The sequence below is a fragment of the Macaca mulatta genome, chromosome 7, assembly GCF_049350105.2.
Source record: "Macaca mulatta isolate MMU2019108-1 chromosome 7, T2T-MMU8v2.0, whole genome shotgun sequence".
In the NCBI taxonomy this organism is placed as follows: domain Eukaryota; kingdom Metazoa; phylum Chordata; class Mammalia; order Primates; family Cercopithecidae; genus Macaca; species Macaca mulatta.
Window position 1 is genome coordinate 176551112 of NC_133412.1, and position 12691 is coordinate 176563802.

The 12691-nt window shown below is 46.5% G+C and overlaps 2 long non-coding RNA genes across 2 annotated transcripts in view; one reads left to right on the plus strand and one right to left on the minus strand.

Annotated features, from left to right (window-relative positions):
- LOC114679654 (uncharacterized) lies at nt 1-10628 on the minus strand. The gene is made up of 3 exons (XR_003731778.2): nt 10488-10628; nt 1048-1195; nt 1-661 (listed from the first exon to the last, which is right to left on the minus strand). It is a non-coding gene; the product is annotated as an uncharacterized LOC114679654 (long non-coding RNA).
- LOC114679655 (uncharacterized) overlaps nt 8190-12691 on the plus strand; it is a 22231-nt gene continuing 17729 nt past the window's right edge. Inside the window, exon 1 of the long non-coding RNA XR_003731779.2 lies at nt 8190-8278. This is a non-coding gene — a long non-coding RNA (uncharacterized LOC114679655). The remainder of the gene's footprint in view (nt 8279-12691) is intronic.

Below are 12691 nucleotides of genomic sequence, written 5' to 3' on the forward strand. Positions count from 1 at the left end.
CACCATACTGTGACCTTCCATGGGACTGGATGTGAATGGAAAGGACACACTCAACACAGGGGACATGATGGGAACAGGACAGCCACTGCCAGCAATGCCATTCAAAGGGGAAGGATGAGAGGCCGTGTCAAAGTCCAGCCATCGCAGGTGGCCAGGCCCCTCCCTGCTCCAGGAGAGAGGCAACTGTGCCTCCGGATGAGCCCAGCTCTGCCCCCGGGGGTGCCCTCTAATCATCCGTCACTCTTGACAGCTCTTGGCTCCTCCACCTCTCCCCTGTGCTCCTGGCTCTGCCCTCTGAGAGGCCCTTTCTTTGCCATAACGAACAGTCCGTGTTTGGAGCCCAGCAACCTTCTCGGTCTTTGTGTCAGTCAGGGCCTAGTCAAGAGGTGGGAACCACACAGCAACTTGAACAGGGAATGTTTACTATAAGGAGTTACTGACTGTAACAGGGGATTGGGGTTAACAAGGGACTGGCTACTGAGGAATAAAGAGAGCTCAAAATAAAGGAATGGGAGATCCCCTAGGTCGAGGCAGAGCTCCATGGAAGGAGCAGATCTGGAAGGGTGCCCATCCCCGAAGGGTGCCCATCCCCAGGATGGGGATGCAGGTCTTGGTGGAGAGGATGCAGCCTTGGCGACTTCAGCAGGTGCTCTGGAAAAACCTGCGGGAAAGAACCGGCTGAACCTGCTGGAAAGTCGCCTCCTGAGATGCCAGGTAAGCCATACACAGCCAGGTGCTGTGCCTCAAAACTTGCCGCAAAGCTACTTATGCAGAGCGCAGGAAGCCGTCCTGGGAGGCTGTGCAGGTGAGCAGCCAACGAACAAGTGAAAAGAAACCCCCCTCCCTCCTTGATTGTCTCTGCAGCTCCCTCTACTCACAGCGCACAGCACCGTGCCAGCAGAGGCCAGACGATTCCAGAATCCTCGAGCAGGGTAGCGAAAGATGGGCTTGGGTCAGAGGCAGTGGATTGATAGCAGGCAGTTGCTTTCCACATGCACCCTTTTACACACATTTAACCTTTTCTAAAAATCCCAGTAAATGCAATACCTGTGTCCTTCCCGCAAGTGAAGATGCATTCAGGCTGTCTCCAAAATGAGAAGACAGTGAGGACAAGGTGCCAATGGTTACTGTAGCCACTGCTGGCTCTGTTAATTACACCACAAATTCAACCACAGTCCACTGAATATCTTGTTACCTGAAAACAGAATGGTAACACTAACCTCCAAAAAAGTGTGTATACAATGCAGATGCCGGCTAGAGAAAACAGGAACATGGTTGGCATGTGCAAACAAACACGTACAGAAAACAAGCAAAGAAAACTAAGCAAAGATACTACAGTCCTTGCTTCTGTGACAGTCGGGAGACTTGATGCCCACGGTTCCTTCTCCCATCACTCATCCTGGATTTTCCCCACCCTCAGCTGGGACCTCAGCTAGTTGATCTTTACTTGATGAAACAACCAAAACTTTCATTTCAGAAGGTTCTGAGTCCTCAATTTTCCTGCCTTTCCATGGCTGGGGTAGTTTTTCATGAACCTTTTCTATTGGCCATGGGAGTAGTCAGAAGTGCCGCAGAGAATGAATGCCCTGATTTCCAGACATAGGAGCAGCTGCCTGGTCTCCCAGGAGAACCAGAATCTATCACTGCAGTCAAGACAGCAATCATGTTTTAGGTCTTTGGGTGACATGACAGAATGAGCCCCAGATGGCCAGGTGGCAGCATCACCTTTCAATTTAAGGAAACCACTGCTGCGTCCCCTGGTTGAAGGATGTTCCTCTCTGGGACTAAGACCTTCACATTGGCAGAGCTCAAAGTTGCTGCGACAGGAAGCCAAAATCCCGCCAGTTGGTTGTTACTAGGTGTAATAGTGAGTGGATCCCCCTCACATCTGCTGGTTGCATGGAGTTCTAATCAGGGAAAAGGAGTCACGCTGGGGGGAACAGGAAAAGCAAAACAAACAAAAAACAGGTAAGCTGTAAGTCTGCCTTTCTACATGGCCCAGGACACACAGAGCCCTCCTATGCAAATAACTCACGGCCGGGCGCGGTGGCTCAAGCCTGTAATCCCAGCACTTTGGGAGGCCGAGACGGGCGGATCACGAGGTCAGGAGATCGAGACCATCCTGGCTAATATGGTGAAACCCCGTCTCTACTAAAAATACAAAAAACTAGCCGGGCGAGGTGGTGGGCGCCTGTAGTCCCAGCTACTCGGGAGGCTGAGGCAGGAGAATGGCGTAAACCCGCGAGGCGGAGCTTGCAGTGAGCTGAGATCCGGCCACTGCACTCCAGCCTGGGCGACAAAGCGAGACTCCGTCTCAAAAAAAAAAAAAAAAAAAACAAAAAACAAATAACTCACAATCTTCCTGTGCCCAGCTTATCACCAGACCCTCGGCTGATAGACAACTGTAAGTTAGCTAACTGCAACCTTGGCATTGTCCGTACTGCTCGGGGCCCTCTCCAGCACAAGCACTGTTCTATAAAATCCCCCACGAGTCTTTGTCTCCTTGCAGTCAGCTCCCCTCTGGCTGATCTGCCCATTGCTTTCTTGCAATGTATTTTCCTACATTCTCTAATAAGCCTGCCCGTCTTTACCTACAACTCTCTTGATAAATTCCTTTATTGCATGCGCCACTGGTCCTAGTTAGTCACTACCTGTGACAGCTTGGTTCCTGGAGCTATGCATTTTGGCCATAAGGGAAATAGAACCATGTGGTGGTCCCTGATTCATAGCGTATATGGAATCCTGTAAAATAGAGTCCATCCTTCCTAGGTACTGCCACTCAGTCTTTTGCTGAGGCTAGCTCCTTCTGGGTGACAGAGTAATTGGTAAGACCAGTGGATTCCACGGCTACAAGCCACTGTGGCATTTCCTTGGCAGTGAAATGGGTTCCTTGGTCAGAAGCAGCCCTACGTGGAAGCCATGATGGTAGAAGGCATCACGTGAGGCTACGAGCAGCAGTGCTGCAGAAACACCCTGGGCGAGGGAGGCAAAGTGTGTCCCTTCCAGGAAGGTTAGTCCGTGTCCCCTCCATGATGGAAGAGACCAGGATCCACCTGCTACCAGATGCTGGCTGCTTTCTGTCAGGGAAGGTGCCACTGGGCACTCAGTGCCGCTCTCTGGGGCTGTGAGAGGGTTGCCAGCAGTGAGATTAGTCAGACCAGCCTGAAGAGACGAGCCTGTGTTGCTGGGCCCATGCATAGCCTCCATCTTGGTCACCATAAATACATTGTTTCTGGGTTCATGGAAAAAGCACTGGTGTGGCTAGGGAATTGTGTCCCCCCAAATTCATCTTAGAGTCCTAACTCCCAGTACCGAGGAAGGTGGCCCTATTTGGAGCTAGGGTGTTCACAGAGGTAATCAGGTTACAATGAGGTCATTGGGTGGCTCTAATCCAATAGGACTGGTGTCCTAAAAAGGGGAAATTTGGAGACCGACACAGGGAGAACGCCGTGTGAGGATGGAGACAGACATCAGGGTGCTGCTCCTGTCAGAGGCGTTCCAACCAGAGTGACTCCATCTTGAATAGGGGCTGGGAAAAATGAGGCTGGGGCCTGCTGGGCTGCATTCCCAGGAAGTTAGGGATTGTTAGTCACAACAGTTTACAGTTGAGGGAGCAGATTAATAATGTTTACTAACAGACCCGGAGTGTCCTGATGTCCCAGTATCTTGAGAATGCAAGCATTCTTAGTTTAAGAAGTTTTGTTTTAAAGATAATAATATCGGGCTGGACATGGTGGCTCACGCCTGTAATCCCAGCACTTTGGGAGGCCGAGGCGGGCGGATCACGAGGTCATGAGATCAAGACCATCCTGGCTAACACGGTGAAACCCCATCTCCACTAAAACTACAAAAAATTAGTCAGGCGCGGCGGCGGGTGCCTGTAGTCCCAGCTGCTGGGGAGGCTGAGACAGGAGAATAGCATGAACCTGGGAGGCAGAGCTTGCTGTGAGCCGAGATCATGCCACTGCACTCCAGCCTGGGTGACAGAGCAACACTGCAACTCAAAAAAAAAAAAGATAATAATATCGATTATTGTGAAATATGGTAATTACAAAGACTAACCCTTTATCACAAACCCTTGTAGTAAAGCACTTCTCATGTGATTTTCCTGTCTTAAACAAGCATCGTGCTTAGGCTGGGCATGGTCCTCCTTTTACTTTAAGGAATGCCCTACTCTGTCTACGGAGTAGTCGTTCTTTTTTTTCTCTTAAAAATATGTATATATATTTTGGGGGCTCTATTTTATAGGATACTATATATACACACACACACACACATATATATATGTGTGTGTGTATATATATATGTCTTTTGTCTTATCAGTACCGTGCGTTAACTGATTGCGCCACTGGAGCCACTATATATGTCTTTTGTATATATGTTTGTGTTACAGGCCAAAAGAATGAGGGTCGTGATCAACTCGGTATACCACTGTACAGCAAAGTGTTTCTCATAAATGCAGAATGTTGGCAAACTGACAAACTGTGTCTGCCACCCAGAAGGGATGCTGAGGGCAGTCACGCCACAAACACAGTATTTCTTGTGATTAGGTACATCTGAAGCCTGTTAGTAATAATATGAACCTGTTATCAATTGAGCAGCCAACCAGTCGTTACCTCCTCCTCCCTGCTCTTGCTACCCAATAAATACGAAGGGCTGCGGAAGCTCAGGGGCTGCCTTTGCTCACTAGAAGCTCTCTTATTCCTCCCCTGGACAGTTCCTTTAAAATAGTTTCTTTTGTCTTTTCATTTCTACGTTTGTCCCTTCCTTCAGTCTTGTAATGATGGTCTCAAGTAGTAACAGTAGTAACTGTTGTAGGGATGGTTTCAAGTAGTAACCATGGCAGTCAGCCACACATTTGTATATATATATTTACAGGATACAAATTATATATATATACATATATATATATATTTTTTTTAAGACACAGTCTCACTCTGTTGCTCAGGCTTGAGTGCAGTGGCGTGATCTTGGCTCACTGCAACCTTTGCCTCCCAGGTTCAAGCAATTCTTGCCTCTGCCTCGCGAGTAGCTGGGACTACAGGCACACACCACCACACCCTGCTAATTTTTGTACTTTTAGTAGAGATGGGATTTCACCACGTTGGCCAGGCTGGTCTTGAACTCCTGACCTCGGGTGATCTGTCTGCCTTGGCTTCCCAAAGTGCTGGGATTACAGGCGTGAGCCACCGGGCCTGGTCAAAAAACAAAAACAAAAACAAAACAAAACATATAGATAGATAGATAGATAGATAGATAGATAGATAGATAGATAGATAGATAGATTAAAAAAACAGGCATGAGCCACTGGGCCTGGCCAAAAATATATATATATTTTATAGCGACAGGGTCTTACTATGTTGTCCAGGGTAGTCTCAAACTCCTGGGCTCAAGCAATCCTCCTGCCTTAGCCTCCCAACATGCTGGAATTACAGGCATGAGCCACCATGCCCACCCAGGAGTAGCTATTCTTTCATTCCTTTACTCTCTTAATAAATCTGCAGCCAGGTGTGGTGGCTCACACCTGTAATCCCAGCACTTTGGAAGGTCGAGGTGGGTAGATCGCGTGAGTCCAGGAGTTTGAGACCAGCCTGGGCAACATGGTGAAACTTGTCTCTGTGAAAAATTAAAAAAAAATTAGCCAAGCATGGTGGTGTGCACCTGTAGTCTCAGAGGAGGTGGGAGGATCACCTGAGCCTGGGAGGTGGAGGTTGCAGTGAGCTGAGATCACGCCACTGCACTCCAGTCTGGGTGACAGAGTGACAGAGTGAGACCCTATCTCAAAAGATAAAATAAATAAAATAATTTATTTAAAAAAAAAACTTGCTTTCACTTTGCACCTTGTAACTGACATATGTTTTATTAAAGCTTCTAGAGGACATGCTGTTTCTTATCAGATCCAATTAGTTTTACATCACCAATGCAGGGGGCCAGTATAGTGGTGTGTGGAATGTTAAATAATAAAGATCAGTTTGGCCGGGCGTGGTGGCTCACGACTGTAATCCCAGCATTTTGGGAGGCCAAGGCGGGCGGATCACCTGAGGTCAGGAGTTTGAGAACAGCCTGGCCAACATGGTGAAACCCCGTCTCTACTAAAAATACAAAAATTAGCCAGGTGTGGTGGCCAAGCCTGTAATCCCAGCTACTCGGGAGGCTGAGACAGGAGGATCACTTGAACCCAGGAGGTGGAGGCCGTAGTGAGCCAAGATCCCGCCACTGCACTCCCGCTTGGGTGATAGAATGAGACTCTGTAAATAAACAAATAAAGATCAAGTCGTAGAGATGGAAAGTAGAATGGGGTTGCCGAGGGTTGGGGACAATGGGAATTTCTTGTATGATGGGTGCAGAGCTCTAGTTTTGCAAGGTGAAAGGAATTCTGAAGACGGGTGGTGGTGATGGTTGCATGACAATGTGAGTGTGCTGACTGCCACTGAAGTGTAGACCTAAAAATGGTTAAAATCGTGAGTTTTATGTTCTGTATGTTTCACCACAATTTAATAAATAAATACAAAGTATAAAGGAAAAAAGGAACCGAAGCCTAGATTAAAACAAAGGATTTTCGTGCTATTTGACTACATTTTAGAAAGCAGTGTGTTAGGACCTTGATACTGTAAGAATGGTTAAGATATTAGCCACATGGGCACCGCCTGGAAAGGTTTTAGAAAGTCAGAATGCCCGCCTCAGCTGGGTGTGGTGGCTCAGGCTGTAATCTCAGCACCTTGTGAGACCAAGGCAGGCAGGTTGCTTAAGTCCAGGAGTTCGAGATCAGCCTGGGAAACACAGTGAGAGCTCATCTTTACAAAAAGTTAAAAAGTTAGCCAGGCATGGTGGTGTGTACCTGTAGTGGGAGGCTGAAATGGGAGGATCACTTGAGCCCAGGAAGTGAAGGCTGCAGTGAGCTGAGATGGTGCCACTGCGCTCTAGCCCGGGTGGCAGAGTGAGACCCTGTCTCAATCAATCAATCAATCAATCAATCAATCAAAAGAATGCCTTCCTCAGACCTACGACATCAGAGTTTGCAATTGTACCATCCCCAGGTGACTCATACAAATTCAATAGTTCTCTGAGCTTTTTCTGAAGTATAAGGTACAAACAATAAAGCTTAAATACAAAAATAAAAGATAACAAAGCCCTTTCAGCTGGAACCGCCATTTTCCAAAAGTTCGCCAAAATGACGAACGCAAAGGGAAAGAGGAGAGGCACATTTTCCAGGCCTTTTGGAAAACATGGAATTGTTCCTTTGGCCACGTATATGTGAATCTGTAAGAAAGGTGACACTGTAGACATCAAGGGAATGGGAACTGTTCAAAAAGGAAGCCCCACAAGTGTCACCATGGCAAAGCTGGAAGAGTCCACAGTGTTCCCCAGCATGCTGCTGGCATTGCTGTAGACAAACAAGTTAAGGGCAAGACTCCTGCCAAGGGAACTAATGTGCGTATTGAGCAGATTAAGCACTCTAAGAGCCGAGACAGCTTCCTGAAACGTGTGAGGAAAATGATCAGAAAAAGAAAGAAGCCACAGAGAAAGGTACCTGGGCCGGGTGAGGTGACTTGCTTGCGCCTGTAATCCCAGCACTTTGGGAGGCTGAGGTGGGTGGATCACCTGAGGTCAGGAGTTCGAGACCAGCCTGGCTAACATGGTGACAGCCCGTCTCTACTAAAAATACAAAAAATTAGCTTGGCATGGTGGCACACACCTGTAATCCCAGCTACTCAGGAGGCTGAGGCAGGAGAATCACTTGAACCCAGGAGGTGGAGATTGCAGTGAGCTGAGATCATGCCATTGCATTCCAGCCTGGGCAACAAGAGGGAAACTCCATCTCAAAAAAAAAAAAAAAAAAAAAGAGAAAGGTACTGGGTTCAACTAAGGTCTAGGCTGCTCCACCCAGAGAAGCACACTTTGTGAGAACCAACGGGAAGGAGCCTGAGCTGCTGGAACCCATGCCCTATGAATTCATGGCATAATAGGTGTTAAAAAAAAAATAAAAGACCTCTGGCTGTAAAATAAAAAAATAAAATAAAAAATAAAAAACCAAAGGTATCTGTGGACTATATTATAGCAGAGGCCAGGATTCATGTAGTTAAGACATGAAGGTGTACTGTTGGCCCTGCCAGGTAAAAGCAAATTGTTTTTGCAAATTAGTATGGAAATAAGGCATTAGCTAGGCCGAGAGCTGCACACCAAGTGCCAGGGACCAGATGGATTTGCACCAGTAAAAGTGCTACATCTGGGACAGCAGCCGTGAGTGGAGTTGGCCACCTGATCACATTTATTACAGGTCAGTCATTCTCCAAGGTTTGTCCAGCATCTGCACAGGTTGAGCTGGTGGGTTTTATGGTATGGGAATGTGATAGCCACGTCTCTGCTTCTTTCAAGGCTTTAGTGGTGGTATTAATCTCTGCAATTACTTAGGGATGCAGTCAAGGCCAGGATGAGAGGGAAGCTAGTGAGGCACCAGGGCACAGCATGGAAGGATCTCAGGATGATGCCAGAGCTGAGCCTGCACTTACATTCTATGCCCAAGAGGTCTTACTGTTTTTTTTTTTTTTTTTTTTTTTTTTGTTTTGTTTTTTGAGACAGTCTCACTCTGTCGCCCAGGCTGGAGTGCAGTGATGCAATCATAGTTCACTGTAACTGTGAACTCCTGGGCTCAACAATCCTCCCTCCTCAGTCTCCAGAGTAGCTAGGATTACAGGCCTGTGCCTCATTGCCCAGCTAATGAAAAAAATTATTGTAGAAATGCGGTCTTGCCATATGGCCCTGGCTGGTCTCAAACGCCTGGCCTCAAACAATCTTCCTGCTTCAGCCTCGCAAAGCACTAGGATTACAGGTATGAACCACCATGCCAGGCCAATGTGTTACTCCTAAGGAGACCCTCACTCCAAGGCAGTGTAAGTGCAGTGTTGGAATCTGACACATGAATTCACCGTTGGTGGGACTGTAACCTAGCACAAACTTTACAGAAGGCATTTGATTGTTTATTTTAAAAAAATTAATTCTGGCTGGGCACGGTGGCTCATGCCTGTAATCCCAGCACTTTGGGAGGCCGAGGTGGGTGGATCACGAGGTCAGGAGTTTGACACTAGCCTGACCAACATGGTGAAACCCCGTCTCTACTAAAAATACAAAAATTAGCTGGGTGTGGTGGCGGGTGCCTGTAATCCCAGCTATTCAGGAGGCTGAGGCAGGAGAATTATTTGAATCCAGAGGCAGAGATTGCAGTGAGCCGAGATTGTGCCATTGCACTCTAGCCTGGGTGACAGGGTGAGACTCCATCTCAAAAAAAAAAAAAAATTAATTCCAAGGTTTCAAATTGTCACTTCTCACAAATTTGTTTCTTTCTGTGAATTTTAAATTCTTGATTTACATTTTTGCCAGAGTAGTACATCAACATAGTTTCAAAAATCAAATAACAGCTCTAGAACTTATATTACAATGTCCATCCTGCACCCCCTGCCACCACCACCTCAGGCCGCCCCTTTCACCTCTACCTGTGTCTCTGGTCCTTCTTGAGTTTTAGTTTTGAATGTTCTATATTGAGTTGTTACTATGTAGGTCTTGAACAATTCTTTTAAAACATATTAACAGGCCGGGTGCGGTGGCTCAAGCCTGTAATCCCAGCACTTTGGGAGGCCGAGGCGGGCGGATCACGAGGTCAGGAGATCGAGACCATCCTGGCTAACATGGTGAAACCCTGTCTCTACTAAAAAAAAAAAATACAAAAAACTAGCCAGGCGAGGTGGCAGGCGCCTGTAGTCCCAGCTATTCGGGAGGCTGAGGCAGGAGAATGGTGTAAACCCAGGAGGCGGAGCTTGCAGTGAGCTGAGATCCAGCCACTGCACTCCAGCCCGGGTGAGAGCGAGACTCCGTCTCAAAAAAAAAAAAAAAAAAAAAAACATATTAACAGAGCTTTTCATAGTTTTAGGCAATATCGTGAATCAGACCCTTTCTCCCTAAAAATTATCTAACTAGGTTCTCAGTGTAAAATGTAAACCTACTGAGTTTTTCATATTTATATTATAATCAGTGACCTTCCCAGATTGTGGCATTTGTTCTAAGAGACTTTTGGTTTAGTCTCTGATTTTCTGGGTGAACAATCCTGTCATTTGGGAGATTATACATTCATATACGCACTGTGTCACGTCTGCATAAGACACATGTACCCTGTCTAATGGCACATATAAGATGCATATAAACTGCTGGTATACAATCAATTGTTTGTTAGGGGTGTCAACAAATGACCTACCGAGGCACAACCTGAGGGAGGCAGGCAGGCGAAGATCAAATATAATCGTCATTCCTGAAAAAACCACTGTGAAGAATGTAGCTGCCATCTGCAGGCCACAGCTGCCCCATGTGAGCGCCACCAGCAACAGACAGATGCTTTGACCCAGACGTGGGCAGCAGAGCTTCCCCCAGGGAGACATAAGAAGGAGAAACACGGAATAAGTTTAACAAGTTAAAGCACAGAGAAATGGGCTTCATACCGTCACCCGTCTGCCAGTCAGATGAGTTCCCCTTCGCCTGGGATAGGGGTTGGAAAGGGAGAGAGAGATGAGGCCAGTCACGGCTCTGGAGGATCCTACACAGGGACAAAGCTTGCCGCCACCCTCTCTGCCCATGGCCTTCCCCTCCACATGGCATCTTGGAGCAATTCCTGTTTTTCTTTCTCTATCTCTTTTCTGTTTTTGAAAGCAGCTTACAGTACTCCATTGTTTGGGTGCCGCGCGATGACTTCCCTGCTGTCTGCTCATGGGCATTCGGGGAGTTTCCAGTATTTTGCTACTACAATAGAAATGACTTAGCCCAGCACCGAAGTCACTTTGTGGGTTTTTCCTGCTTGTGTGTTTTGTGCTTTGTGGTTTTTTTATGAGTTGGAGTATTGCTCTGTCGCCCAGGCTGGAGTGCAATGGTGCGATCTCAGCTCACTGCAACCTCCGCCCTCTGGGTTCAAGCGATTTTCCTGCCTCAGCCTCTTGAGTAGCTGGGACTACAGGCGCATGCCACCACGCCCGGCTAATTTTTGTATTTTTAGTAGAGATGGGGTTTTACCATGTTGGCCAGGCTGGTCTCAAACTCTTGGCCTTAAGTGATCCGCCTGCCTTGGCCTCCCAAAGTGCTGGGATTACAGGCGTCAGCCACTGCACCTGGCCACTTTGCAAAGCTGTTAGAGAATGAATAAGATACATTTCTGGAAGGGGAATGGCTGACTCACAGGTTCCTGCATTTGTCAGCCTGACCCATGAGCCCAAATCACCCTCCGCAGGGACTGTGAAAAATTATGTTCCCAAAGCAGTGAGTGAGATGGCCTGGCGGCCGACAGCCTTGCCATTATAAATGTTAACTATTCAACTAAGATCAGATGGTACCTGGAGATGGGGGAACAGGGAAGGATGAGAGGGATGGGTCACCCAGGGGCATGGTGAATCCTTTGGTGGTGGTGGATATGCTCATTATGCTGATTGTTGTGATACTCTCACAAGTATATACACATATGCAAATTAATTAAACACATACTTTAAATATGTGCAGCTTATTGCATGTCAGTTATATCTCAATAAAGCTGTTTAAAAATCATAAAACATTAGTTTTTTGGTCCCCATCAGATTGTCAAAAAAAAATAAACAAACAAGGTAATTGCCTCTAGTCCTGACAACTTGTAAGGAAGCCAGCTCCCTATCCGTGAAAGAATGAATTGGCATATGTTTTTTGGAATTAATTTTTGAAGTCTTCATTTAAAAAGTGTTTCTGTTCTTTGTGGAAGAAAAATTATATTGCTCCTCCTTCAGCTGTTGTAACTAAGATCCTATTAATGCATTTCATTTTTGACTGGGTAAAACCGAATTCCATGGGTTTGCTTTTTGCTTCTCAGGCAACTAATGAATTTTCAGATCCTGTCCTTAAAAATGAAAATGTGCATCAGCGAAAAAAATCTAAGACAGGGTTAAAGATTTCTCCTTTCCCCTGAAATTGTGGAGGAGAGATATTCTAAATGATAAAGGCTGATCAAATGATTTGATGGATAAGGTGTGGAATTAAGACCATTTACAAGAGTATAAATCTTATTTTCCCGTGGGAAATTAGGACTTGTGTAAAATTAGTAACTGTTATCAACTTTCCAATTTCTCGATTACCATGAACTGTTATTGAAACAGAAGAGCTTTGTAATGTTTCTAAAGCTTTAGAATTTGAGGCCACGGTTTTTGAAAATAACTTCAAATAAAAACCTGGAATTCTGGCTGGGTGTCGTGGCTCACACCTGTAATCCCAGCACTTTGGGAGGCCGAGACGGGTGGATCACCTGAGGTGAGGAGTTTGAGAAACCCTGAACTCCTTTAGTAGAGAAACCCCATCTCTACTAAAAATACAAAATTAGCTGAGTGTGCTGGCAGGCGCCTGTAATCCCAGCTACTCGGGAGGCTGAGACAGGAGAATCACTTGAACCCAGAAGGCAGAGGCTGCAATGAGCCAAGATCATGCGATGGCACTCCAGCCTGGGCAAGACAGAACGAGACTCTGTCTCAAAACAAACAAACAAACAAAAAAACCCTGGGATTCTGCTTGGTTGTCTTGATAACCTGCTGCCTTAGTAGCCCTGTTATAATTACATTTCTGGATTCTTAAGCCATACAGGTCCCTGGGAGAGTCCTCAGACAAATGAGATGGTTTGCATCTCTGCTAAATTTTTTTT